Genomic DNA, 23667 nt, shown 5'->3' with positions numbered 1-23667 from the left:
ATACAGATACCACCAATACAAAACCAAACACACACACAAATACCTTTTCCTCCAACAGAACTCCCACTCAAACTCCCCTGTTTACTGCTCTGTTTGCTAGCTCCTGTGCCGCTGCCTGACTGGCTGCTACCTTTATAGGACCCCTAGTCAGGGAAGCCCCGCCCCCTAATCAGGGCTCAGCTTCTCTCCCAGCACAAAGCCTCTACACATACAGATACTACCAATACAAATCCAAACACACACAAATACCTTCTCCTCCAACAGAACTCCCACTCCAACTTTCCTCTTTACAGCTCTGTTTGCTAGCTCCTGTGCCGCTGCAGCTGTCTGTGCCGCTGCCTGACTGGCTGCTACCTTTATAGGACCCCTAGTCAGTCAAGACCCGCCCCCTAATCAGGGCTCAGTTTCTCTCCCAGCACAAAGCCCCTACACATATAGATACTACCAATACAAAACCAAACACACACAAATACCTTCTCCTCCAACAGAACTCCCACTCAAACTCCCCTGTTTACATTTCTGTGTGCTAGCTCCTGTGCCGCTGCCTGACTGGCTGCTACCTTTATAGGACCCCTAGTCAGTGAAGGCCGCCCCCTAATCAGGGCTCAGCTTCTGTCCCAGCACAAAGCCCCTACACACACAGATACTACCAATACAAAACCAAACACACACAAATACCTTCTACTCCAACAGAACTCCCACTCAAAATCCCCTGTTTACAGCTCTGTTTGCTAGCTCCTGTGCCGCTGCAGCTGTCTGTGCCGCTGCCTGACTGGCTGCTACCTTTATAGGACCCCTAGTCAGTCAAGCCTCGCCCCCTAATCAGGGCTCAGCTTCTCTCCCAGCACAAAGCCTCTACACATACAAATACTACCAATACAAATCCAAACACACACAAATACCTTCTCCTCCAACAGAACTCCCACTCAAACTCCACTGTTTACAGCTCTGTTTGCTAGCTCCTGTGCCGCTGCCTGACTGGCTGCTACCTTTATAGGACCCCTAGTCAGGGAAGCCCCGCCCCTAATCAGGGCTCAGCTTCTCTCCCAGCACAAAGCCCCTACACATACAGATACTAACAATAAAAAACCAAACACACACAAATACCTTCTCCTCCAAAAGAACTCCCACTCAAACTCCCCTGTTTACAGCTCTGTTTGCCAGCTCCTGTGCCGCTGCCTGACTGGCTGCAACCTTTATAGGACCCCTAGTCAGTCAAGCCTCGCCCCCTAATCAGGGCTCAGCTTCTCTCCCAGCACAAAGCCTCTACACATACAAATACTACCAATACAAATCCAAACACACACAAATACCTTCTCCTCCAACAGAACTCCCACTCAAACTCCCCTGTTTACAGCTCTGTTTGTTAGCTCCTGTGCCGCTGCAGCTGTCTGTGCCGCTGCCTGACTGGCTGCTACCTTTATAGGACCCCTAGTCAGTGAAGGCCGCCCCCTAATCAGGGCTCAGCTTCTGTCCCAGCACAAAGCCCCTACACACACAGATACTACCAATACAAAACCAAACACCCACAAATACCTACTCCTCCAACAGAACTCCCACTCAAACTCCCCTGTTTACAGCTCTGTTTGCTAGCTCCTGTGCTGCTGCCTGACTGGCTGCTACCTTTATAGGACCCCTAGTCAGGGAAGCCCCGCCCCCTAACCAGGGCTCAGCTTCTTTCCCAGCACAAAGCCCCTCCAAGCCTCTACACATACAGATACCACCAATACAAAACCAAACACACACACAAATACCTTTTCCACCAACAGAACTCCTACTCAAACTCCCCTGTTTACAGCTCTGTTTGCTAGCTCCTGTGCTGCTGCCTGACTGGCTGCTACCTTTATAGGACCCCTAGTCAGGGAAGCCCCGCCCCTAATCAGGGCTCAGCTTCTCTCCCAGCACAAAGCCCCTACACATACAGATACTAACAATACAAAACCAAACACACACAAATACCTTCTCCTCCAAAAGAACTCCCACTCAAACTCCCCTGTTTACAGCTCTGTTTGCTAGCTCCTGTGCCGCTGCCTGACTGGCTGCAACCTTTATAGGACCCCTAGTCAGGGAAGCCCCGCCCCCTAATCAGGGCTCAGCTTCCCTCCCAGCACAAAGCCTCTACACATACAGATACTACCAATACAAATCCAAACACACACAAATACCTTCTCCTCCAACAGAACTCCCACTCAAACTCCCCTGTTTACATCTCTGTGTGCTAGCTCCTGTGCCGCTGCCTGACTGGCTGCTACCTTTATAGGACCCCTAGTCAGGGAAGCCCCGCCCCCTAATCAGGGCTCAGCTTCTCTCCCAGCACAAAGCCTCTACACATACAGATACTACCAATACAAATCCAAACACACACAAATACCTTCTCCTCCAACAGAACTCTGACTCCAACTCCCCTGTTTACAGCTCTGTTTGCTAGCTCCTGTGCCGCTGCAGCTGTCTGTGCCGCTGCCTGACTGGCTGCTACCTTTATAGGACCCCTAGTCAGTCAAGCCTCGCCCCCTAATCAGGCCTCAGCTTCTCTCCCAGCACAAAGCCCCTACACATACAGATACTACCAATACAAAACCAAACACCCACAAATATCTACTCCTCCAAAAGAACTCCCACTCAAACTCCCCTGTTTACAGCTCTGTTTGTTAGCTCCTGTGCCGCTGCAGCTGTCTGTGCCGCTGCCTGACTGGCTGATACCTTTCTAGGACCCCAAGTAAGTGAAGCCCCGCCCCCTAATCACGGCTCAGCTTCTCTCCCAGCACAAAGCCCCTTCACATACAGATACTACCAATACAAAACCAAACACACACAAATACCTTCTCCTCCAACAGAACTCCCACTCAAACTCCCCTGTTTACAGCTCAGTTTGTAGCTCCTGTGCCGCTGCCTGACTGGCTGCTACCTTTATAGGACCCCTAGTCAGGGAAGCCCCGCCCCCTAATCAGGGTTCAGCTTCTGTCCCAGCACAAAGCCCCTACACACACAGACACTAACAATACAAAACCAAACACACACAAATACCTTCTCCTCCCACTCAAACTCCCCGTTTACAGCTCTGTTTGTTAGCTCCTGTGCCGCTGCAGCTGTCTGTGCCGCTGTCTGACTGGCTGCTACCTTTATAGGACCCCTAGTCAGTGAAGCCCCGCCCCCTAATCAGGGTTCAGCTTCTGTCCCAGCACAAAGCCCCTACACACACAGACACTAACAATACAAAACCAAACACACACAAATACCTTCTCCTCCCACTCAAACTCCCCTGTTTACAGCTCTGTTTGTTAGCTCCTGTGCCGCTGCAGCTGTCTGTGCCGCTGCCTGACTGGCTACTACCTTTATAGGACCCCTAGTCAGTGAAGGCCGCCCCCTAATCAGGGCTCAGCTTCTGTCCCAGCACAAAGCCCCTACACACACAGATACTACCAATACAAAACCAAACACACACAAATACCTTCTACTCCAACAGAACTCCCACTCAAAATCCCCTGTTTACAGCTCTGTTTGCTAGCTCCTGTGCCGCTGCAGCTGTCTGTGCCGCTGCCTGACTGGCTGCTACCTTTATAGGACCCCTAGTCAGTGAAGCCCCGCCCCCTAATCAGGGCTCAGCTTCTCTCCCAGCACAAAGACCCTCCAAGCCTCTACACATACAGATACCACCAATACAAAACCAAACACACACACAAATACGTTCTCCTCCAACAGAACTCCCACTCAAACCCGCCTGTTTACAGCTCTGTTTGCTAGCTCCTGTGCCGCTGCAGCTGTCTGTGCCACTGCCTGACTGGCTGAACCTTTATAGGACCCCTAGTCAGTCAAGCCCCGCCCCCTAATCAGGGCTCAGCTTCTCTCCCAGCACAAAGCCCCTACACATACAGATACTACCAATACAAAACCAAACACACACAAATACCTTCTCCTCCAACAGAACTCCCACTCCAACTTTCCTCTTTACAGCTCTGTTTGCTAGCTCCTGTGCCGCTGCAGCTGTCTGTGCCGCTGCCTGACTGGCTGCTACCTTTATAGGACCCCTAGTCAGTCAAGCCCCGCCCCCTAATCAGGGCTCAGTTTCTCTCCCAGCACAAAGCCCCTACACATACAGATACTACCAATACAAAACCAAACACACACAAATACCTTCTCCTCCAACAGAACTCCCACTCAAACTCCACTGTTTACAGCTCTGTTTGCTAGCTCCTGTGCCGCTGCCTGACTGGCTGCTACCTTTATAGGACCCCTAGTCAGGGAAGCCCCGCCCCTAATCAGGGCTCAGCTTCTCTCCCAGCACAAAGCCCCTACACATACAGATACTACCAATACAAAACCAAACACACACACAAATACCTTTTCCTCGAACAGAACTCCCACTCAAAATCGCCTGTTTACTGCTCTGTTTGCTAGCTCCTGTGCCGCTGCCTGACTGGCTGCTACCTTTATAGGACCCCTAGTCAGGGAAGCCTCGCCCCCTAATCAGGGCTCAGTTTCTCTCCCAGCACAAAGCCCCTACACATACAGATACTACCAATACAAAACCAAACACACACAAATACCTTCTCCTCCAACAGAACTCCCACTCAAACTCCACTGTTTACAGCTCTGTTTGCTAGCTCCTGTGCCGCTGCCTGACTGGCTGCTACCTTTATAGGACCCCTAGTCAGGGAAGCCCCGCCCCTAATCAGGGCTCAGCTTCTCTCCCAGCACAAAGCCCCTACACATACAGATACTAACAATACAAAACCAAACACACACAAATACCTTCTCCTCCAAAAGAACTCCCACTCAAACTCCCCTGTTTACAGCTCTGTTTGCTAGCTCCTGTGCCGCTGCCTGACTGGCTGCAACCTTTATAGGACCCCTAGTCAGGGAAGCCCCGCCCCCTAATCAGGGCTCAGCTTCTCTCCCAGCACAAAGCCTCTACACGTACAAATACTACCAATACAAATCCAAACACACACAAATACCTTTTCCTCCAACAGAACTCCCACTCAAACTCCCCTGTTTACATCTCTGTGTGCTAGCTCCTGTGCCGCTGCCTGACTGGCTGCTACCTTTATAGGACCCCTAGTCAGGGAAGACCCGCCCCCTAATCAGGGCTCAGCTTCTCTCCCAGCAAAAAGCCCCTACACATACAGATACTACCAAAACAAAACCAAACACACACACACACACACAAATACCTTCTCCTCCAACCGAACTCCCACTCAAACTCCCCTGTTTACAGCTCTGTTTGCTAGCTCCTGTGCCGCTGCAGCTGTCTGTGCCGCTCCCTGATTGGCTGCTACCTTTATAGGACCCCTAGTCAGTCAAGCCCCGCCCCCTAATCAGGGCTCAGCTTCTCTCCCAACACAAAGCCCCTACACATACAGATACTAACAATACAAAACCAAACACACACAAATACCTTCTCCTCCAAAAGAACTCCCACTCAAACTCCCCTGTTTACAGCTCTGTTTGCTAGCTCCTGTGCCGCTTCCTGACTGGCTGCTACCTTTATAGAACCCCTAGTCAGGGAAGCCCCGCCCCCTAATCAGGGCTCAGCTTCTCTCCCAGGACAAAGCCCCTACACATACAGATACCACCAATACAAAACCAAACACACACAAATACCTTTTCCTCCAACAGAACTCCCACTCAAACTCCCCTGTTTACAGCTCTGTTTGTTAGCTCCTGTGCCGCTGCAGCTGTCTGTGCCGCTCCCTGATTGGCTGCTACCTTTATAGGACCCCTAGTCAGGGAAGCCCCGCCCCCTAATCGGGGCTCAGCTTCTCTCCCAGCACAAAGCCCCTCCAAGCCTCTACACATACAGATACCACCAATACAAAACCAAACACACACAAATACCTTCTCCTCCAACAGAACTCCCACTCATACTCCCCTGTTTACAGCTCTGTTGGCTAGCTCCTCTGCCACTGCAGCATCTGTGCCGCTGCCTGACTGGCTGCTACCTTTATAGGACCCCTGGTCAGTGAAGCCCCGCACCCAAATCAGGGCTCAGCTTCTCTCCCAACACAAAGCCCCTACACATACAGATACTAACAATACAAGACCAAACACACACAAATACCTTCTCCTCCAAAAGATTTCCCACTCAAACTCCCCTGTTTACAGCTCTGTTTGCTAGCTCCTGTGCCGCTGCAGCTGTCTGTGCCGCTGCCTGACTGGCTGATACCTTTATAGGACCCCTAGTCAGTGAAGCCCCGCCCCCAAGCAGGGCTCAGCTTCTGTCCCAGCACAAAGCCCCTACACACACAGATACTACCAATACAAAACCAAAAGAACACAAATACCTTCTACTCCAACAGAACTCCCACTCAAACTCCCCTGTTTACAGCTCTGTTTGATAGCTCCTGTGCCGCTGCCTGACTGGCTGCTACCTTTATAGGACCCCTAGTCAGTGAAGCCCCACCCCCTAATCAGGGCTCAGCTTCTCTCCCAGCACAAAGCCCCTGCACATACAGATACCACCAATACAAAACCAAACACACACAAGTACCTTCTCCTCCAACAGAACTCCCACACAAACTCCCATGTTTACAGCTCTCTTTGCTAGCTCCTGTGCCGCTGCCTGACTGGCTGCTACCTTTATAGGACCCCTAGCCAGGGAAGCCCCGCCCCCTAATAAGGGCTCATCTTCTCTCCCAGGGCAAAGCCCCTACACATACAGATACTACCAATACAAAACCAAACACACACAAATACCTTCTACTCCAACAAAACTCCCACTCCAACTCCCCTGTTTACAGCTCTGTTTGCTAGCTCCTGTGCCACTGCAGCTGTCTGTGCCGCTGCCTGACTGGCTGCTACCTTTATAGGACCCCTAGTCAGTGAAGCCCCGCCCCCTAATCAGGGCTCAGCTTCTCTCCCAGCACAAAGACCCTCCAAGCCTCTACACATACAGATACCACCAATACAAAACCAAACACACACAAATACCTTCTCCTCCAACAGAATTCCCACTCAAACTCCCCTGTTTACAGCTCTGTTTGCTAGCTCCTGTGCCGCTGCCTGACTGGCTGCTACCTTTATAGGACCCCTAGTCAGTGAAGCCCCGCCCCCTAATCAGGGCTCAGCTTCTGTCTCACACAAAGCCCCTACACACACAGATACTACCAATACAAAACCAAACACACACAAATACCTCCTACTCCAACAGTACTCCCACTCGAACTCCACTGTTTACAGCTCTGTTTGATAGCTCCTGTGCCGCTGCCTGACTGGCTGCAACCTTTATAGGACCCCTAGTCAGGGAAGCCCCGCCCCCTAATCAGGGCTCAGCTTCTCTCCCAACACAAAGCCCCTACACATACAGATACCACCTATACAAAACCAAACACACACAAATACCTTCTCCTTCAACAGAACTCCCACTCAAACTCCCCTGTTTACAGCTCTGTTTGCTAGCTCCTGTGCTGCTGCAGCTGTCTGTGCCGCTGCCTGACTGGCTGCTACCTTTATAGGACCCCTAGTCAGTCAAGCCCCGCCCCCTAATCAGGCCTCAGATTCTCTCCCAGCACAAAGCCCCTACACATACAGATACTACCAATACAAAACCAAACACGCACAAATACCTACTCCTCCAACAGAACTCCCACTCAAACTCCCCTGTTTACAGCTCTGTTTGCTAGCTCCTGTGCCGCTGCCTGACTGGCTGCTACCTTTATAGGACCCCTAGTCAGGGAAGCCCCGCCCCCTAATCAGGGCTCAGCTTCTGTCCCAGCACAGAGCCCCTACACACACAGATACTACCAATACAAAACCAAACACACACAAATACCTTTTCCTCCAACAGAACTCCCACTCAAACTCCCCTGTTTACAGCTCTGTTTGTTAGCTCCTGTGCCGCTGCAGCTGTCTGTGCCGCTCCCTGATTGGCTGCTACCTTTATAGGACCCCTAGTCAGGGAAGCCCCGCCCCCTAATCAGGGCTCAGATTCTCTCCCAGCACAAAGCCCCTCCACATACAGATACTACCAATACAAAACCAAACACGCACAAATACCTACTCCTCCAACAGAACTCCCACTCAAACTCCCCTGTTTACAGCTCTGTTTGCTAGCTCCTGTGCCGCTGCCTGACTGGCTGCTACCTTTATAGGACCCGTAGTCAGGGAAGCCCCGCCCCCTAATCGGGGCTCAGCTTCTCTCCCAACACAAAGCCCCTACACATACAGATACTAACAATACAAGACCAAACACACACAAATACCTTCTCCTCCAAAAGATTTCCCACTCAAACTCCCCTGTTTACAGCTCTGTTTGCTAGCTCCTGTGCCGCTGCAGCTGTCTGTGCCGCTGCCTGACTGGCTGATACCTTTATAGGACCCCTAGTCAGTGAAGCCCCGCCCCCAAGCAGGGCTCAGCTTCTGTCCCAGCACAAAGCCCCTACACACACAGATACTACCAATACAAAACCAAACACACACAAATACCTTCTACTCCAACAGAACTCCCACTCAAACTCCCCTGTTTACAGCTCTGTTTGATAGCTCCTATGCCGCTGCCTGACTGGCTGCAACCTTTATAGGACCCCTAGTCAGTGAAGCCCCGCCCCCTAATCAGGGCTCAGCTTCTCTCCCAGCACAAAGCCCATACACATACAGATACTAAGCATACAAAACCAAACACACACAGATACCTTCTACTCCAACAGAACTCCCACTCAAACTCCCCTGTTTACAGCTCTGTTTGATAGCTCCTGTGCCGCTGCCTGACTGGCTGCTACCTTTATAGGACCCCTAGTCAGTGAAGCCCCACCCCCTAATCAGGGCTCAGCTTCTCTCCCAGCACAAAGCCCCTGCACATACAGATACCACCAATACAAAACCAAACACACACAAGTACCTTCTCCTCCAACAGAACTCCCACACAAACTCCCATGTTTACAGCTCTCTTTGCTAGCTCCTGTGCCGCTGCCTGACTGGCTGCTACCTTTATAGGACCCCTAGCCAGGGAAGCCCCGCCCCCTAATAAGGGCTCATCTTCTCTCCCAGGACAAAGCCCCTACACATACAGATACCACCAATACAAAACCAAACACACACAAATACCTTCTCCTCCAACAGAACTCCCACTCAAACTCCCCTGTTTACAGCTCTGTTGGCTAGCTCCTGTGCCGCTGCAGCTGTCTGTGCCGCTGCCTGACTTGCTGCTACCTTTATAGGACCCCAGTCAGTGAAGCCCCGCCCCCTAATCAGGGCTCATCTTCTCTCCCAGCACAAAGCCTCTACACATACAGATACTACCGATACAAAACCAAACACACACAAATACCTTCCCCTCCAACAGAACTCCCACTCAAACTCCCCTTTTTACAGCTCTGTTTGCTAGCTCCTGTGCCGCTGCCTGACTGGCTGCTACCTTTATAGGACCCCTAGTCAGGAAAGTCCCGCCCCCTAATCAGGGCTCAGCTTCTCTCCCAGCACAAAGCCCTTACACATACAGATACTAACAATACAAATCCAAACACACACAAATACCTTCTCCTCCAAGGGAACTCCCACTCAGACTCCCCTGTTTACAGCTCTGTTTGCCAGCTCCTGTGCCACTGCAGCTGTCTGTGCCGCTGCCTGACTGGCTGCTACCTTTATAGGACCCCTAGTCAGTGAAGCCCCGCCCCCTAATCAGGTCTCAGCTTCTCTCCCAGCACAAAGACCCTCCAAGCCTCTACACATACAGATACCACCTATACAAAACCAAACACACACAAATACCTTCTCCTTCAACAGAACTCGCACTCAAACTCCCCTGTTTACAGCTCTGTTTGCTAGCTCCTGTGCTGCTGCAGCTGTCTGTGCCGCTGCCTGACTGGCTGCTACCTTTATAGGACCCCTAGTCAGTCAAGCCCCGCCCCCTAATCAGGCCTCAGATTCTCTCCCAGCACAAAGCCCCTACACATACAGATACCACCAATACAAAACCAAACACACACAAATACCTTCTCCTCCAACAGAACTCCCACTCAAACTCCCCTGTTTACAGCTCTGTTTGCTAGCTCCTGTGCCGCAGCCTGACTGGCTGCTACCTTTATAGGACCCCTAGTCAGGGAAGCCCCGCCCCCTAACCAGGGCTCATCTTCTGTCCCAGCACAAAGCCCCTACACATACAGATACTACCAATACAAAACCAAAGACACACACAAATACCTTCTCCTCCAACAGAACTCCCACTCAAACTCCCCTGTTTACAGCTCTGTTTGCTAGCTCCTGTGCCGCTGCCTGACTGGCTGCTACCTTTATAGGACCCCTAGTCAGGGAAGCCCCGCCCCCTAATCAGGGCTCAGATTCTCTCCCAGCACAAAGCCCCTACACATACAGATACTAACAATACAAAACCAAACACCGACACACACACAAATACCTTCTCCTCCAACGGAACTCCCACTCAAACTCCCCTGTTTACAGCTCTGTTTGCTAGCTCCTGTGCCGCTGCAGCTGTCTGTGCTGCTGCCTGACTTGCTGCTACCTTTATAGGACCCCAGTCAGTGAAGCCCCGCCACCTAATCAGGGCTCATCTTCTCTCCCAGCACAAAGCCCCTCCAAGCCTCTACACATACAGATACCACCAATACAAAACCAAACACACACAAATACCTTCTCCTCCAACAGAACTCCCACTCAAACTCCCCTGTTTACAGCTCTATTTCCTAGCTCCTGTGCCGCTGCCTGACTGGCTGCTACCTTTATAGGACCCCTAGTCAGGGAAGCCCCGCCCCCTAATCAGGGCTCATCTTCTGTCCCAGCACAAAGCCCCTACACATACAGATACTACCAATACAAAACCAAACACCCACAAATACCTACTCCTCCAACAGACCTCCCACTCAGACTCCCCTGTTTACAGCTCTGTTTGCTAGCTCCTGTGCCGCTGCAGCTGTCTGTGCCGCTGCCTGACTGGCTGCTACCTTTATAGGACCCCTAGTCAGTGAAGCCCCGCCCCCTAATCAGGGCTCAGCTTCTGTCCCAGCACAAAGCCCCTACACACACAGATACTACCAATACAAATCCAAACACACACAAATACCTTCTACTCCAACAGAACTCCCACTCCAACTCCCCTGTTTACAGCTCTGTTTGCTAGCTCCTGTGCCGCTGCAGCTGTCTGTGCCGCTGCCTGACTGGCTGCTACCTTTATAGGACCCCTAGTCAGTGAAGCCCCGCCACCTAATCAGGGCTCAGCTTCTCTCCCAGCACAAAGCCTCTACACATACAGATACCACCAATACAAAACCAAACACACACAAATACCTTCTCCTCCAACAGAACTCCCACTCAAACTCCCCTGTTTACAGCTCTGTTTGCTAGTTCCTGTGCCGCTGCCTGACTGGCTGCTACCTTTATAGGACCCCTAGCCAGGGAAGCCCCGCCCCCTAATCAGGGCTCAGCTTCTCTCCCAGGACAAAGCCCCTACACATACAGATACCACCAATACAAAACCAAACACACACAAATACCTTCTCCTCCAACAGAACTCCCACTCAAACTCCCCTGTTTACAGCTCTGTTTGCTAGCTCCTGTGCCGCTGCCTGACTGGCTGCTACCTTTATAGGACCCCTAGTCAGGGAAGCCCCGCCCCCTAATCAGGGTTTCATCTTCTGTCCCAGCACAAAGCCACTACACATACAGATACTACCAATACAAAACCAAAGACACACACAAATACCTCCTCCTCCAACAGAACTCCCACTCAAAGTCCCCTGTTTACAGCTCTGTTTGGTAGCTCCTGTGCCGCTGCCTGACTGGCTGCTACCTTTATAGGACCCCTAGTCAGGGAAGCCCCGCCCCCTAATAAGGGCTCAGCTTCTCTCCCAGGACAAAGCCCCTACACATACAGATACCACCAATACAAAACCAAACACACACAAATACCTTCTCCTCCAACAGAACTCCCAGTCAAACTCCCCTGTTTACAGCTCTGTTTGCGAACTCCTGTGCCGCTGCAGCTGTTTGTGCCGCTGCCTGATTGGCTGCTACCTTTATAGGACCCCTAGTCAGGGAAACCCCGCCCCCTAATCAGGGCTCAGCTTCTCTCCCAGCACAAAGCCCCTGCACATACAGATACCACCAATACAAAACCAAACACACACAAGTACCTTCTACTCCAACAGAACTCCCACTCAAACTCCCCTGTTTACAGCTCTGTTTGATAGCTCCTGTGCCGCTGCCTGACTGGCTGCAACCTTTATAGGACCCCTAGTCAGGGAAGCCCCGCCCCCTAATCAGGGCTCAGCTTCTCTCCCAGCACAAAGCCCATACACATACAGATACTAAGAATACAAAACCAAACACACACAGATACCTTCTACTCCAACAGAACTCCCACTCAAACTCCCCTGTTTACAGCTCTGTTTGCTAGCTCCTGTGCCGCTGTAGCTGTCTGTGCGGCCGCCTGACTGGCTGATACCTTTCTAGGACCCCTAGTCAGTGAAGCCCCGCCCCGTAATCACGGCTCAGCTTCTCTCCCAGCAAAAAGCCCCTACACATACAGATACCACCAATGCAAAACCAAACACACACAAATACCTTCTCCTCCAACCGAACTCCCACTCAAACTCCCCTGTTTACAGCTCTGTTTGCTAGCTCCTGTGCCGCTGCCTGACTGGCTGCTACCTTTCTAGGACTCCTAGTCAGTGAAGCCCCGCCCCCTAATCAGGGCTCAGCTTCTCTCCAGCAAAAAGCCCCTACACATACAGATACCACCAATACAAAACCAAACACACACAAATACCTTCTCCTCCAACAGAACTCCCACTCAAACTCGCCTGTTTACAGCTCTGTTTGCTAGCTCCTGTACCGCTGTAGCTGTCTGTGTCGCTGCCTGACTGGCTGCTCCCTTTATAAGACCCCTGGTCAGTGAAGCCCCGCCCCCTAATCAGGGCTCATCTTCTGTCCCAGCACAAAGCCCCTCCACATACAGATACCACCAATACAAAACCAAACACACACAAGTACCTTCTCCTCCAACAGAACTCCCACTCAAACTCCCCTGTTTACAGCTCTGTTTGCTAGCTCCTGTGCCGCTGCCTGACTGGCTGCAACCTTTATAGGACCCCTAGTCAGGGAAGCCCCGCCCCCTAATCAGGGCTCAGCTTCTCTCCCAGCACAAAGCCCCTCCACATACAGATACCACCAATACAAATCCAAACACACACAAATACCTTCTACTCCAACAGAACTCCCACTCCAACTCCCCTGTTTACAGCTCTGTTTGCTAGCTCCTGTGCCGCTGCAGCTGTCTGTGCCGCTGCCTGACTGGCTGCTACCTTTATAGGACCCCTAGTCAGTGAAGCCCCGCCACCTAATCAGGGCTCAGCTTCTCTCCCAGCACAAAGCCTCTACACATACAGATACCACCAATACAAAACCAAACACACACAAATACCTTCTCCTCCAACAGAACTCCCACTCAAACTCCCCTGTTTACAGCTCTGTTTGCTAGTTCCTGTGCCGCTGCCTGACTGGCTGCTACCTTTATAGGACCCCTAGCCAGGGAAGCCCCGCCCCCTAATCAGGGCTCAGCTTCTCTCCCAGGACAAAGCCCCTACACATACAGATACCACCAATACAAAACCAAACACACACAAATACCTTCTCCTCCAACAGAACTCCCACTCAAACTCCCCTCTTTACAGCTCTGTTTGCTAGCTCCTGTGCCGCTGCCTGACTGGCTGCTACCTTTATAGGACCCCTAGTCAGGGAAGCCCCGCCCCCTAATCAGGGCTCATCTTCTGTCCCAGCACAAAGCCACTACACATACAGATACTACCAATACAAAACCAAAGACACACACAAATACCTCCTCCTCCAACAGAACTCCCACTCAAAGTCCCCTGTTTACAGCTCTGTTTGCTAGCTCCTGTGCCGCTGCCTGACTGGCTGCTACCTTTATAGGACCCCTAGTCAGGGAAGCCCCGCCCCCTAATAAGGGCTCAGCTTCTCTCCCAGGACAAAGCCCCTACACATACAGATACCACCAATACAAAACCAAACACACACAAATACCTTCTCCTCCAACAGAACTCCCAGTCAAACTCCCCTGTTTACAGCTCTGTTTGCGAGCTCCTGTGCCGCTGCAGCTGTTTGTGCCGCTGCCTGATTGGCTGCTACCTTTATAGGACCCCTAGTCAGGGAAACCCCGCCCCCTAATCAGGGCTCAGCTTCTCTCCCAGCACAAAGCCCCTGCACATACAGATACCACCAATACAAAACCAAACACACACAAGTACCTTCTACTCCAACAGAACTCCCACTCAAACTCCCCTGTTTACAGCTCTGTTTGATAGCTCCTGTGCCGCTGCCTGACTGGCTGCAACCTTTATAGGACCCCTAGTCAGGGAAGCCCCGCCCCCTAATCAGGGCTCAGCTTCTCTCCCAGCACAAAGCCCATACACATACAGATACTAAGAATACAAAACGAAACACACACAGATACCTTCTACTCCAACAGAACTCCCACTCAAACTCCCCTGTTTACAGCTCTGTTTGCTAGCTCCTGTGCCGCTGTAGCTGTCTGTGCCGCTGCCTGACTGGCTGCTACCTTTCTAGGACTCCTAGTCAGTGAAGCCCCGCCCCCTAATCAGGGCTCAGCTTCTCTCCAGCAAAAAGCCCCTACACATACAGATACCACCAATACAAAACCAAACACACACAAATACCTTCTCCTCCAACAGAACTCCAACTCAAACTCGCCTGTTTACAGCTCTGTTTGCTAGCTCCTGTACCGCTGTAGCTGTCTGTGTCGCTGCCTGACTGGCTGCTCCCTTTATAAGACCCCTGGTCAGTGAAGCCCCGCCCCCTAATCAAGGCTCAGCTTTTCTCCGAGCACAAAGACCCTACACATACAGATACCACCAATACAAAACCAAACACACACAAATACCTTCTCCTCCAACCGAACTCCCACTCAAACTCCCCTGTTTACAGCTCTGTTTGCTAGCTCCTGTGCTGCTGCCTGACTGGCTGCTACCTTTATAGGACCCCTAGTCAGGGAAGCCCCGCCCCCTAATAAGGGCTCAGCTTCTCTCCCAGGACAAAGCCCCTCCACATACAGATACCACCAATACAAAACCAAACACACACAAGTACCTTCTCCTCCAACAGAACTCCCACTCAAACTCCCCTGTTTACAGCTCTGTTTGCTAGCTCCTGTGCCGCTGCCTGACTGGCTGCAACCTTTATAGGACCCCTAGTCAGGGAAGCCCCGCCCCCTAATCAGGGCTCAGCTTCTCTCCCAGCACAAAGCCCCTCCACATACAGATACCACCAATACAAATCCAAACACACACAAATACCTTCTACTCCAACAGAACTCCCACTCCAACTCCCCTGTTTACAGCTCTGTTTGCTAGCTCCTGTGCCGCTGCAGCTGTCTGTGCCGCTGCCTGACTGGCTGCTACCTTTATAGGACCCCTAGTCAGGGAAGCCCCGCCCCCTAATCAGGGCTCAGATTCTCTCCCAGCACAAAGCCCCTGCACATACAGATACCACCAATACAAAACCAAACACACACAAATACCTTCTCCTCCAACAGAACTCCCAGTCAAACTCCCCTGTTTACAGCTCTGTTTGCGAGCTCCTGTGCCGCTGCAGCTGTTTGTGCCGCTGCCTGATTGGCTGCTACCTTTATAGGACCCCTAGTCAGGGAAACCCCGCCCCCTAATCAGGGCTCAGCTTCTCTCCCAGCACAAAGCCCCTGCACATACAGATACCACCAATACAAAACCAAACACACACAAGTACCTTCTCCTCCAACAGAACTCCCACTCAAACTCCCCTGTTTACAGCTCTGTTTGCTAGCTCCTTTGCCGCTGCAGCTGTCTGTGCCGCTGCCTGACTGGCTGCTACCTTTATAGGACCCCTAGTCAGTGAAGCCCCGCCCCCTAATCTGGGCTCAGCTTCTCTCCCAGCACAAAGCCCCTACACACACAGATACTACCAATACAAAACCAAACACACACAAATGCCTTCTACTCCAACAGAACTCCCACTCAAACTCCCCTGTTTACAGCTCTGTTTGCTAGGTCCTGTGCCGCTGCCTGACTGGCTGCTACCTTTCTAGGACCCCTAGTCAGGGAAGCCCCGCCCCCTAATCAGGGCTCAGCTTCTCTCCCAGCAAAAAGCCCCTACACATACAGATACCACCAATACAAAACCAAACACACACAAATACCTTCTCCTCCAACAGAACTCCCACTCAAACTCGCCTGTTTACAGCTCTGTTTGCTAGCTCCTGTACCGCTGTAGCTGTCTGTGCCGCTGCCTGACTGGCTGCTCCCTTTATAAGACCCCTGGTCAGTGAAGCCCCGCCCCCTAATCAAGGCTCAGCTTTTCTCCCAGCACAAAGCCCCTCCACATACAGATACCACCAATACAAAACCAAACACACACAAATACCTTCTCCTCCAACAGAACTCCCACTCAAACTCCCCTGTTTACAGCTCTGTTTGCTAGCTCCTGTGCCGCTGCAGCTGTCTGTGCGGCCGCCTGACTGGCTGATACCTTTCTAGGACTCCTAGTCAGTGAAGCCCCGCCCCCTAATCACGGCTCAGATTCTCTCCCAGCAAAAAGCCCCTACACATACAGATACCACCAATACAAAACCAAACACACACAGATACCTTCTCCTCCAACAGAACTCCCACTCAAACTCGCCTGTTTACAGCTCTGTTTGCTAGCTCCTGTACCGCTGTAGCTGTCTGTGTCGCTGCCTGACTGGCTGCTCCCTTTATAAGACCCCTGGTCAGTGAAGCCCCGCCCCCTAATCAAGGTTCAGCTTTTCTCCCAGCACAAAGACCCTACACATACAGATACTACCAATACAAAACCAAACACACACAGATACCTTCTCCTCGAACAGAACTCCCACTCAAACTCCCCTGTTTACAGCTCTGTTTGCTAGCTCCTGTGCTGCTGCCTGACTGGCTGCTACCTTTATAGGACCCCTAGTCAGGGAAGCCCCGCCCCCTAATCAGGGCTCATCTTCTGTCCCAGCACAAAGCCACTACACATACAGATACTACCAATACAAAACCAAACACCCACAAATACCTTCTCCTCCAACAGAACTCCCAGTCAAACTCCCCTGTTTACAGCTCTGTTTGCGAGCTCCTGTGCCGCTGCAGCTGTTTGTGCCGCTGCCTGATTGGCTGCTACCTTTATAGGACCCCTAGTCAGGGAAACCCCGCCCCCTAATCAGGGCTCAGCTTCTCTCCCAGCACAAAGCCCCTGCACATACAGATACCACCAATACAAAACCAAACACACACAAGTACCTTCTCCTCCAACAGAACTCCCACTCAAACTCGCCTGTTTACAGCTCTGTTTGCTAGCTCCTTTGCCGCTGCAGCTGTCTGTGCCGCTGCCTGACTGGCTGCTACCTTTCTAGGACTCCTAGTCAGTGAAGCCCCGCCCCCTAATCAGGGCTCAGCTTCTCTCCCAGCAAAAAGCCCCTACACATACAGATACCACCAATACAAAACCAAACACACACAAATACCTTCTCCTCCAACAGAACTCCCACTCAAACTCGCCTGTTTACAGCTCTGTTTGCTAGCTCCTGTGCCGCTGCAGCTGTCTGTGCCGCTGCCTGAGTGGCTGCTACCTTTATAGGACCCCTAGTCAGTGAAGCCCCGCCCCCTAATCTGGGCTCAGCTTCTGTCCCAGCACAAAGCCCCTACACACACAGATACTACCAATACAAAACCAAACACACACAAATACCTTCTACTCCAACAGAACTCCCACTCAAACTCCCCTGTTTACAGCTCTGTTTGAGAGCTCCTGTGCCGCTGCCTGACTGGCTGCAACCTTTATAGGACCCCTAGTCAGGGAAGCCCCGCCCCCTAATCAGGGCTCAGCTTCTCTCCCAGCACAAAGCCCATACACATACAGATACTAAGAATACAAAACCAAACACACACAGATACCTTCTACTCCAACAGAACTCCCACTCAAACTCCCCTGTTTACAGCTCTGTTTGATAGCTCCTGTGCCGCTGCCTGACTGGCTGCAACCTTTATAGGACCCCTAGTCAGTGAAGCCCCGCCCCCTAATCAGGGCTCAGCTTCTCTCCCAGCACAAAGCCCATACACATACAGATACTAAGAATACAAAACGAAACACACACAGATACCTTCTACTCCAACAGAACTCCCACTCAAACTCCCCTGTTTACAGCTCTGTTTGCTAGCTCCTGTGCCGCTGCAGCTGTCTGTGCGGCCGCCTGACTGGCTGATACCTTTCTAGGACCCCTAGTCAGGGAAGCCCCGCCCCCTAATCAGGGCTCAGCTTCTCTCCCAGCACAAAGCCCCTCCACATACAGATACCACCAATACAAAACCAAACACACACAAATACCTTCTACTCCAACAGAACTCCCACTCAAACTCCCCTGTTTACAGCTCTGTTTGCTAGCTCCTGTGCCGCTGCAGCTGTCTGTGCGGCCGCCTGACTGGCTGATACCTTTCTAGGACCCCTAGTCAGTGAAGCCCCGCCCCTAATCAGGGCTCAGATTCTCTCCCAGCACAAAGCCTCTGCACATACAGATACTACCAATACAAAACCAAACACACACAAATACCTTCTCCTCGAACAGAACTCCCACTCAAACTCGCCTGTTTACAGCTCTGTTTGCTAGCTCCTGTACCGCTGTAGCTCTCTGTGTCGCTGCCTGACTGGCTGCTCCCTTTATAAGACCCCTGGTCAGTGAAGCCCCGCCCCCTAATCAGGGCTCAGCTTCTCTCCCAGCACAAAGCCTCTGCACATACAGATACTACCAATACAAAACCAAACACACACAAATACCTTCTCCTCGAACAGAACTCCCACTCAAACTCGCCTGTTTACAGCTCTGTTTGCTAGCTCCTGTACCGCTGTAGCTCTCTGTGTCGCTGCCTGACTGGCTGCTCCCTTTATAAGACCCCTGGTCAGTGAAGCCCCGCCCCCTAATCAGGGCTCAGCTTCTCTCCCAGCACAAAGCCTCTACACATACAGATACTACCAATACAAAACCAAACACACACAAATACCTTCTCTTCCAACAGAACTCCCACTCAAACTCCCCTGTTTACAGCTCTGTTTGCTAGCTCCTGTGCCGCTGCCTGACTGGCTGCTACCTTTATAGGACCCCTAGTCAGTGAAGCCCCGCCCCCTAATCAAGGCCCAGCTTCGCTCCCAGCACAAAGCCCGTCCAAGCCTCTACACATACAGATACTACCAATACAAAACCAAACACACAGACAAATACCTTCTCCTCCAACAGAACTCCCACTCAAACTCCCTTGTTTACAGCTCTGTTTGCTAGCTCCTGTACCGCTGCAGTTGTCTGTGTCGCTGCCTGACTGGCTGCTCCCTTTATAGGACCCCTCGTCAGTGAAGCCCCGCCCCCTAATCAGGGCTCAGCTTCTCTCCCAGCACAAAGCCCCTCCAAGCCTCTACACATACAGATACCACCAATACAAAACCAGACACACACAAATACCTTCTCCTCCAACAGAACTCCCACTCAAACTCCCCTGTTTACAGCTCTGTTTGCTAGCTCCTGTGCTGCTGCAGCTGTCTGTGCCCCTGCCTGACTGGCTGCTCCCTTTATAGGACCCCTAGTCAGTGAAGCCCCGCCCCCTAATCAGGGCTCAGCTTTTCTCCCAGCACAAAGACCCTACACATACAGATACTACCAATACAAAACCAAACACACACGAATACCTTCTCCTCCAACAGAACTCCCACTCAAACTCCCCTGTTTACAGCTCTGTTTGCTAGCTCCTGTGCTGCTGCAGCTGTCTGTGCCCCTGCCTGACTGTCTGCTCCCTTTATAGGACCCCTAGTCAGTGAAGCCCCGCCCCCTAATCAGGGCTCAGCTTTTCTCCCAGCACAAAGCCCCTACACACACAGATACTACCAATACAAAACCAAACACACACAAATACCTTCTCCTCGAACAGAACTCCCACTCAAACTCCCCTGTTTACAGCTCTGTTTGCTAGCTCCTGTGCTGCTGCCTGACTGGCTGCAACCTTTATAGGACCCCTAGTCAGGGAAGCCCCGCCCCCTAATCAGGGCTCAGCTTCTCTCCCAGCACAAAGCCCATACACATACAGATACTAAGAATACAAAACCAAACACACACAGATACCTCCTACTCCAACAGAACTCCCACTCAAACTCCCCTGTTTACAGCTCTGTTTGATAGCTCCTGTGCCGCTGCCTGACTGGCTGCAACCTTTATAGGACCCCTAGTCAGTGAAGCCCCGCCCCCTAATAAGGGCTCAGCTTCTCTCCCAGGACAAAGCCCCTACACATACAGATACCACCAATACAAAACCAAACACACACAAATACCTTCTCCTCCAACAGAACTCCCACTCAAACTCCCCTGTTTACAGCTCTGTTTGCGAGCTCCTGTGCCGCTGCAGCTGTCTGTGCCGCTGCCTGATTGGCTGCTACCTTTATAGGACCCCTAGTCAGGGAAGCCCCGCCCCCTAATCAGGGCTCAGCTTCTCTCCCAGCACAAAGCCCCTCCACATACAGATACCACCAATACAAAACCAAACACACACAAGTACCTTCTCCTCCAACAGAACTCCCACTCAAACTCCCCTGTTTACAGCTCTGTTTGCTAGCTCCTGTGCCGCTGCAGCTGTCTGTGCCGCTGCCTGACTGGCTGCTACCTTTATAGGACCCCTAGTCAGTGAAGCCCCGCCCCCTAATCTGGGCTCAGCTTCTGTCCCAGCACAAAGCCCCTACACACACAGATACTACCAATACAAAACCAAACACACACAAATACCTTCTACTCCAACAGAACTCCCACTCAAACTCCCCTGTTTACAGCTCTGTTTGATAGCTCCTGTGCCGCTGCCTGACTGGCTGCAACCTTTATAGGACCCCTAGTCAGGGAAGCCCCGCCCCCTAATCAGGGCTCAGCTTCTCTCCCAGCACAAAGCCCATACACATACAGATACTAAGAATACAAAACCAAACACACACAGATACCTTCTACTCCAACAGAACTCCCACTCAAACTCCCCTGTTTACAGCTCTGTTTGCTAGCTCCTGTGCTGCTGCCTGACTGGCTGCTACCTTTATAGGACCCCTAGTCAGGGAAGCCCCGCCCCCTAATAAGGGCTCAGCTTCTCTCCCAGGACAAAGCCCCTACACATACAGATACCACCAATACAAAACCAAACACACACAAATACCTTCTCCTCCAACAGAACTCCCACTCAAACTCCCCTGTTTACAGCTCTGTTTGCGAGCTCCTGTGCCGCTGCAGCTGTCTGTGCGGCCGCCTGACTGGCTGATACCTTTCTAGGACCCCTAGTCAGTGAAGCCCCGCCCCCTAATCACGGCTCAGATTCTCTCCCAGCAAAAAGCCCCTACACATACAGATACCACCAATACAAAACCAAACACACACAGATACCTTCTCCTCCAACAGAACTCCCACTCAAACTCGCCTGTTTACAGCTCTGTTTGCTAGCTCCTGTACCGCTGTAGCTGTCTGTGTCGCTGCCTGACTGGCTGCTCCCTTTATAAGACCCCTGGTCAGTGAAGCCCCGCCCCCTAATCAAGGCTCAGCTTTTCTCCCAGCACAAAGACCCTACACATACAGATGCTACCAATACAAAACCAAACACACAAAAATACCTTCTCCTCCAAAAGAACTCCCACTCCAACTCCCCTGTTTACATCTCTGTTTGCTAGCTCCTGTGCCGCTGCCTGACTGGCTGCTACCTTTCTAGGACTCCTAATCAGTGAAGCCCCGCCCCCTAATCAGGGCTCAGCTTCTCTCCCAGCACAAAGCCTCTGCACATACAGATACTACCAATACAAAACCAAACACACACAAATACCTTCTCCTCGAACAGAACTCCCACTCAAACTCGCCTGTTTACAGCTCTGTTTGCTAGCTCCTGTACCGCTGTAGCTCTCTGTGTCGCTGCCTGACTGGCTGCTCCCTTTATAAGACCCCTGGTCAGTGAAGCCCCGCCCCCTAATCAGGGCTCAGCTTTTCTCCCAGCACAAAGACCCTACACATACAGATACTACCAATACAAAACCAAACACACAAAAATTCCTTCTCCAAAAGAACTCCCACTCCAACTCCCCTGTTTACATCTCTGTTTGCTAGCTCCTGTGCCGCTGCCTGACTGGCTGCTACCTTTCTAGGACTCCTAGTCAGTGAAGCCCGCCCCCTAATCAGGGCTCAGCTTTTCTCCCAGCACAAAGACCCTACACATACAGATACTACCAATACAAAACAAAACACACACAAATACCTTCTCCTCCAACAGAACTCCCACTCAAACTCCCCTGTTTACAGCTCTGTTTGCTAGCTCCTGTGCTGCTGCAGATGTCTGTGCCCCTGCCTGACTGGCTGCTCCCTTTATAGGACCCCTAGTCAGTGAAGCCCCGCCCCCTAATCAGGGCTCAGCTTTTCTCCCAGCACAAAGACCCTACACATACAGATACTACCAATACAAAACCAAACACACACAAATACCTTCTCTTCCAACAGAACTCCCACTCAAACTCCCCTGTTTACAGCTCTGTTTGCTAGCTCCTGTGCCGCTGCCTGACTGGCTGCTACCTTTATAGGACCCCTAGTCAGTGAAGCCCCGCCCCCTAATCAAGGCCCAGCTTCGCTCCCAGCACAAAGCCCGTCCAAGCCTCTACACATACAGATACTACCAATACAAAACCAAACACACAGACAAATACCTTCTCCTCCAACAGAACTCCCACTCAAACTCCCTTGTTTACAGCTCTGTTTGCTAGCTCCTGTACCGCTGCAGCTGTCTGTGTCGCTGCCTGACTGGCTGCTCCCTTTATAGGACCCCTCGTCAGTGAAGCCCCGCCCCCTAATCAGGGCTCAGCTTCTCTCCCAGCACAAGGCCCCTCCAAGCCTCTACACATACAGATACCACCAATACAAAACCAGACACACACAAATACCTTCTCCTCCAACAGAACTCCCACTCAAACTCCCCTGTTCACAGCTCTGTTTGCTAGCTCCTGTGCTGCTGCAGCTGTCTGTGCCCCTGCCTGACTGGCTGATCCCTTTATAGGACCCCTAGTCAGTGAAGCCCCGCCCCCTAATCAGGGCTCAGCTTTTCTCCCAGCACAAAGACCCTACACATACAGATACTACCAATACAAAACCAAACACACACGAATACCTTCTCCTCCAAAAGAACTCCTACTCAAACTCCCCTGTTTACAGCTCTGTTTGCTAGCTCCTGTGCTGCTGCAGCTGTCTGTGCCCCTGCCTGACTGTCTGCTCCCTTTATAGGACCCCTAGTCAGTGAAGCCCCGCCCCCTAATCAGGGCTCAGCTTTTCTCCCAGCACAAAGACCCTACACATACAGATACTACCAATACAAACCAAACACACACAAATACCTTCTCCTCCAACAGAACTCCCACTCAAACTCCCCTGTTTACAGCTCTGTTTGCTAGTTCCTGTGCCGCTGCCTGACTGGCTGCAACCTTTATAGGACCCCTAGCCAGGGAAGCCCCGCCCCCTAATCAGGGCTCAGCTTCTCTCCCAGGACAAAGCCCCTACACATACAGATACCACCAATACAAAACCAAACACACACAAATACCTTCTCCTCCAACAGAACTCCCACTCAAACTCCCCTGTTTACAGCTCTGTTTGCTAGCTCCTGTGCCGCTGCC

This window comes from Lepidochelys kempii, chromosome 27 (genome assembly GCF_965140285.1).
Source record: "Lepidochelys kempii isolate rLepKem1 chromosome 27, rLepKem1.hap1, whole genome shotgun sequence".
NCBI classification, from domain to species: domain Eukaryota; kingdom Metazoa; phylum Chordata; order Testudines; family Cheloniidae; genus Lepidochelys; species Lepidochelys kempii.
The sequence above is the reverse complement of the archived record's forward strand: the minus strand, read 5'-3'. Positions refer to the sequence as shown.